The sequence below is a fragment of the Nannospalax galili genome, unplaced genomic scaffold, assembly GCF_000622305.1.
Source record: "Nannospalax galili isolate Female #2095 unplaced genomic scaffold, S.galili_v1.0 scaffold419, whole genome shotgun sequence".
Classification (NCBI taxonomy): domain Eukaryota; kingdom Metazoa; phylum Chordata; class Mammalia; order Rodentia; family Spalacidae; genus Nannospalax; species Nannospalax galili.
In genome coordinates, this window is record NW_008343977.1 from 329911 (window position 1) to 336988 (window position 7078).

A 7078-nucleotide genomic window follows, 5' to 3' on the forward strand; every position below is an offset into this window, starting at 1 on the left:
TTATACTTAATAACAAATTTCTAGAATAAATATAAGCTCAGAATTCTGGCTTCTCTGACTGTTCAGTGTGTGTGTGTGTATGTGTGTGTGTACTGACGCATATGTGTGGAAGTCAGAGGACAACTTTTGGGGGTCAGTTCTCTCCTTCCACAGTACGTTTCAGAGCTCACACTCAAGTGGTCAAGCTTGTATGGCAAGTGCTTTTACATGCTGAGAGCCATTGCTGAGCCATCTCACTAACCCAATACTTCTTTTTATTATTGCTGTGTATTTTCAAATTTAAAAAAATTATTAATTTTCAAAATTATCATAGAAAATAATGGGTTTCATTATATCTTCATGCATGTAGAACCTCACTGTACTTTGTCTGATACCTCTAACCTCTTAGGTTTCCTTAAAGCCGCCCTCCACATATTGTGAAAGGAATCTGTGTCTATTAAAGGAGATTATATTTACTTTACTTTAACTGGACATTCAAGTAAGGATATCTTAATTACTATAAAGAGAAGGACTTTATGACTAAATGTGTGGAACTTGGCTTAAATTTTACCCAAGATCTGGAGAAGGAGAATAAAGTTTTTTAGAGTTCTTTCAATTTAATGATTATATATACGGTTAAATCTTTAAAAGGCAAATGGACAGGTATTTCAGTCCTGCAGAGCAGGGGGGGGTCCAGTCTGAAAGCACTTGAATTGCTTTATTATTTTTCAGTACTCACAGAAGGAAGAAAAGGCTGCAGATTGTAACTTCGGTTCCCCGCTTCACTGGCTCACCAAAATAGAGGCAGGTCCAGATGAGGACAAGATGGGAACTTTATCAAGCCCATGATATTGTTGGGGGACTGATTTGAAAACAAAACAAAAAAAATCCCTAAATTTCAGCTGGTCTTAAGAATTTTACCCACACAAAGGCCCCATTTGTCAATGCAAATCTGTTAATTGGACACTTAATTATCCTATTTGTACCCATCAATGAGGGGTGTTCCTGCAAGAAATCAGAATCTACTTCTAAAACTTTGGCCCCAAGCAACAAAACCACATGCTTTTGTCAACAGTTAAGTTGATTAGAATTGTGTTTATTTCTGCTTGTGTTAGGCCACAAGTATTTTCATTGGAGCCTGATGCTTATTGAGTCAAATGCTTAGCTAAAGAAACCCATGCTATACAGAAAAAATCTAGATAGTAATTGCCAACTATGTGTCAAGAATCCATTCATTCTATAGAGAATGCAAAGTCTGAATTAAAAAATATCCTTTGCAACTTCATATGCTTGGGCAGACTCGGCAGTCTTATGGTCACAATAAAGACAGAAGGTCCTTTAAAAAGACTACCTTAAGCGATATTTCCAGTGGAGTACTCTTTGGGGTAAATAATTCAAACATAGCATTTGCCCATTTCCCTGGGGCACGCAAAGGAGTGAATTTTCTCTGAATGTTTTTGGGCTAGACAGGGTCCTAACAATATCCTTAGGGGGAAAGCACTCTTTGATTTGGAAGCATGTATTGTGAGTGTCCCCATCTGGGTTCCCTCTGAGTGAACAGAACCCTTAAGCTTGGCCTGCTTCCCGGTCTTTGGTTATACACAGGACTGGGTTCTAGTCCTGATTCTAACTCAAACTAGCTGTGCACTATCGGTGACAAACTTAATTCCTTATAATTATTGAAGCATGGAGAAGGGGAAAAAAGTTGCAACAAGTCTAGAAATAGAGGAAGGCCCTGAGAATCCTAGGGACGTCAAAGGTGGAGGATGATCGACAGGAATGATCATTTGATTTTTGAATTTGAATGTGAGTAACACCTTGACCTCTGTCTTGGTCACTAGATGCACAATACATGCTTGTTGAGCGAGTGACTTAGCCATTAGCACAATTTACTGATTTGCACAAGGACCTCTGAACGAGCAAGGAGTCCCAAGTACTCAGAGGAAATGAGATCCTTACAAGAGCACTCTTTGAAAAATAAAAATTCATTAGGGTGAAAGAAGCTGAGAAGGAAGAGTCTAAAAACCCAATGTACTGACGAGAGAGCTGGATGATCTTTGAGCTTGTGCATGTCTCTGTGTCTGCACATGTGTATGCAAATATGTATGGAGGCCAGAGGTCAACCTCAGGTGCCATTCTGCAGGTTCAATCTTAGTTGTTTTTTGAGAAAGGCTCTTTCAATAGCCTGGAGCTCACCAATTAGGCAAGGCTGGTTAGTTTGTGAACCCCAAGCCACCTGTCTCCACACCAACAGCACTGAGATTACAAGCGCTCACCACCATGCTTGGCTTTTTCATGAGTTCTGGGAATTGAACTTATGCTCGAAAGGCAAAAACTTTATTGGCTGAGCTGTCTCTTCAGTCCGACCTTTTAGTTCTTATACAGTACTAGGATACCAACTCCAAAACAGACTCCATGGAGATGTTTCTTTCCCAGCTCAGCGTTCAAAGAATGGAGATGTGAGATGATTGGACCAGGAGTACCTCCAACCCTGTTGTGATCTTCATATGCTCAATAAATGGCAATAATGCAGAAGAGCTGTGCACCTGGGAGAGGCCTACAGACACAGAGAGTAGGAATTACAGTCAAGGTTATGTTCTGAAGTCCAGAGGCAAAGTGCTTGACTTCATTGCTTCTGTGGTCTTTGTGGATTATAGGGCATCAGGGCCCTGCTACTTGAGCTTTATCTTTCTCCATTATTGCTCATGTGGAGTGATAGGTAGATATAGATAGATAGATGATAGATGATAGCTAGCTAGCTAGCTAGCTAGCTAGATGATAGATAGATGATAGACAGACAGACAGACAGACAGACAGACAGATAGACCATAGAGGTAGGCAGGTAGATAGACAGATGACAGATAGATAAACAAGTACATACATATGCATGTATCATATGGTGGGGGATGAGAGGGATACTCATTTACCTCATTTACATTTTCCCTTCACATCTAAAACAAACCACCTACATCTCTGCTTAGAACATCATATACTCTTCATTATTTTATTTTCAAGGTTAAGAATAAAAAGACATTCATCAGCTAACAGAAGTGTAAGCCCTGTCTGTTGTATTCATCGTATTATGATGCCCTCACTGCCCCTTCTCCCTCAGTAATGCTTTTTAATCTCCCTCCGAATTTTCTCCTCCCCCTCCTCCTCCTCCTCCCCTTCCTCCTCTTCTTCCTCTTTTTTTCCTCTTCTTCTCTCTTTCTTCCTCCTCCTCCTCCTGTTCCTCTTCCTCTTCCCCTCCTCCCCCTCCCTCCCGCCTTCTTTGAAACTGCAAGTTCTATTCTGATGGTGTTTACTGGAAACTGTTAAAAATTAACTTTATTATTTGAACACAGAGGTAATAAGTGTTTAGGAATGTGTTAGCAGAGACTAAACATTGACCAAATGTTAGAAGTTAAGGAGTAGAAAAATAATTTTGCACTGTTAAAAACCTTCCTCTAGGTCCTGTTGGTTTAGATGTAGAAAGGAAGACATGAAAGCCTTTTAAGTATTGACTAGGTTTATTGATTACATCATCTCAATTAACCACTTCTGCTACCTCAAAATAAGTATTGACATTTATTTTATGGATGAGAACTTTTTTTAAGAGAAGGTGGGTGTCCTGGATAGCTTCAGCTGTTGCTTAGACATAGCCTAGAGTCATCTGAAAGACTCTCAATTGATGAACTGGCCAGACCAGATTTATCTGTGACCAGGTCTGTAAGGAGTTTTTATTTTTGTCTTTATGAGACAGGGTCTCCCTGTAGCCCCAGCTGGCCTAGAACTAACTATGTAGACCAGGCTGGCCTAGAACTCACAGAGATCCACCTGCCTCTGCCTCCCGAGTGCTGGGATTAAAGGTGTGATTGTGCACATCACACCCAACTGTAAGGAATTGTATTGACTGGCGACTGACATAGGAGGCTTCAGCCCACTGTGGGCAGCACTATCCCTAGGCAGGTGGGCCTGGGCTGAATTAGAAACCTAACCGAACATGAGCCTGTGAGTGCTCTGGCAAGAGGCCAGAATAGTTTCTGCTGTTTTTCTATGGTTTCTGCTTCAAGTTCTTACTTGAGTTCCTGCCCTGACTTTACTCAATGACAGACTGTGACCTGGAAATGTAACCCAAACAAACCTTTTCCTCCCCTAAGCTGCTTTTGGTCACAGTATTTGTCACAGCAACAGAAAGCAAACTAGAGCACTGGGGAATGTCCATAAGGCCACTCAGTGAAGAAGACTCAGACAGCAACACATGTCCTATGCACAGTAATGTCCTAAAACATTAATGTTTTTCAAGCTGGTGGTCAGGAAGCATATTAGTTATGTTTATTGTCATTGTGACAGAACACCTGACAGAAGTAAACTAAGGAAAGGTTGGTTTTCAGTTCACGTTTGAGAATACTGTCCATCATGGTGTAGATAGTATGGTGGTGTGGTTCACTCCATGATGGTGGGAGCTTATAGTTTGTTCACACCATGGTTGACCAGAAAGCAGAAAGATCTTGAGGTGGAAGCAGGGCTGTGCTATACTCCTCAAAGACCCACCCTCTGTGACCTACCTTCTCCAGCCACCTCCCTCAGAGGTTCTACAACCTCCCCGGACAATGCCACCAGCTGGGGCCCAAGTATTCAAACACATAAGCATATGGGAGATGCTTCACATACAAACCACAACATTCCCCCGAGCCCCATGGGCCCATTGGTATCTCATAATACAAAAGGCATTCATTTCAATTTCAAGAGTCCCCATAGTTTTAATGTCTTCTGAGACGTAGGCAGTTTCTTAGCTTGAGCCCCTGTAAAATAAAATTTAAAAAAAATTCATGTTATGTGTTTCCAATATAAAATGGCTTATTGGTGTCCACAGTTTTCTTTGGCTTATGTACCATGTTCCTGGCATTTCTACAAACCAGAGTCTCCATTGTAACTTAGGCCTCTCCTCCCTCACACATAATCCTCTCATGGAATCTGATCCTGTTACACATTGACTGGTCTTATCGTTTTTTTTTTGTTTTTTTCTGGAACCTTGGTGCAAGCCTCCACAACTCTGTATCTCTTGACTCCTACATGTTTGCAAACCAAGCACCATGTGGATGACTCTTAATTCTATGACCAGCTCAGAGATGTAGCCTGGGCCTGTTGGACCACAGCTGCAGCAGCCACTGAGTGCCAGCGTAGTGGGACTGAGAAAACACTTCCCTAGGCAGCCCTGTTTACACAGGAACACTTGCAGCTGGACTCTCTGTTCTGACACACTCCTTTTAAATGGGTTTGCATTTTTAGATTCTAAAGTCTTCCCTAGGTGGGGCTTTACCCTCAAGGAAACTCCTATTATGTGGTGCAATTTATTGAGGATTTTTAAATTTAAAAAGTGTATTAGACTGAAAATAGCTTTTATTTACTGAAGCTTTTGCTTTAGGTATACATATGTGGCAGGGGTTCAAACCCGTGACCCCCGGCGAGGTGAGGATTGGGGATGAGTAAGCATGCTATTCGCCAGCGCACACCGCCCCCATTACCCAGGGAACCTCAGACGCAACGGGGAGTCTTAGGCAGAGACTCATTTATTGCAAGTGTTCCAAAGCTTATAAAGGCACCTGGAACTCCCCCCTCCCCCCCTGAGGGTGTATCTTAAGGATGGTCATGCGCTGATCATGCACTCCTCAGCAGTGTGGAAGTATTCTTCAGACTTTCAAAGCAAGCCAGGCCGCGCCCCCAGTAACTTCTTTTCGGACCTATGCAAGGTGGGGCCTTTAGGTCTCCACACATATATACATGTATATGTGTATTTCTAAGCTCATTAACATATATATATTCTCATTAACTTATATAACGATATAACATTATAATGTTATATATCTAGGTTTTTTTTAAATATAGGTCACAGGTTTTTAATAGTGCAAAATGTTTTTCTAATCCCAACTTCTGGCATACATACATACATACATACATACATACATACACACACTATGTATCTTCCACATGGTGGAATAATAGAATGGACTCCTGAAAGTTGTCTTCTGACGTCTATGTACACCCACACAATAAATAAATAAAAGCACATTTTAGAAGACTAAGGGATTTTGTTATACAGGCTGAATGAATGGAGATAACCACCCACTTGATATTCCCAGTGGTCTCTTCCATCTTTGCAACAAAACAAGCCATGAAAAGTAGAAAACACATTTAAGAGCATATGTAACACATCTCGTCCTTAGGGTGGCCAAGCACCTATTTCTGGTTGCAAATATACACATTACCTAATACGCTATTAAAATTAGAAAGCACTGTCCACTTGCCCAAAGAATGCACCTTCTCTTTAGATATTATAATACTTGTCAACACAATCTGACAATATTGTTTTTTGTAATTGAATTATTAAGGTATAAAATTAATAACTATAATGCAAAAGACAGGGGTCTTTGTAACAGGAGCAGACTTTTGTGCCATGAGTCATTCTGTGCAGTGCCTAGCCCATTTTTACAGATAACGGGAGAGCTTGCAAGTTCAACTTTAGCCTTTTATTTTTGTTGCATTTTGTACAACCCATGTGGCAAAAGTTCTTTAAAAATGAAATGCTAAAGAAAAGGCTGTATATCAGTGCAAGGAAGACCAGATGGTGTAGACCCATCTTGTACCATCTTATGATTTGTGAGACCTTGTTCTATCAGTGGACAGAAACTTAGTGACTTCTGAAGCAAGTGAGGTTCTTCATAATACGACACTCCTCCCCTGCTCACCTCTAGTGTACATTAGGGGTAGAAAGATGAATGGGGAAAGCTCTCTGTCCTCAAAAGTTTTACAGTTAAGATAGACAGAGAGAAAGAGAGAGAGGAAGAAGGAGGGGGAAAGAGGGAAACAGATAAAAGGCAACACAACATGATAAAAATTATGATAACTAGGGGATAAGGAGAAAGAAGCAGTTCAACAGAGGTAGGATCATGGGAGCAAGGGTATTAGTAAGGAAGAAAGGGGGGGAAGTGCAGGCACCTTAAGTGGGAAAACCATGATAGAGGGGGGAGACGATACAAGAGAGAAACAATGCCTAGCTAGTCACGAAAACCAGAGGGAACCATATTATTCCTAAAATCTACTGACAAATTATACATAA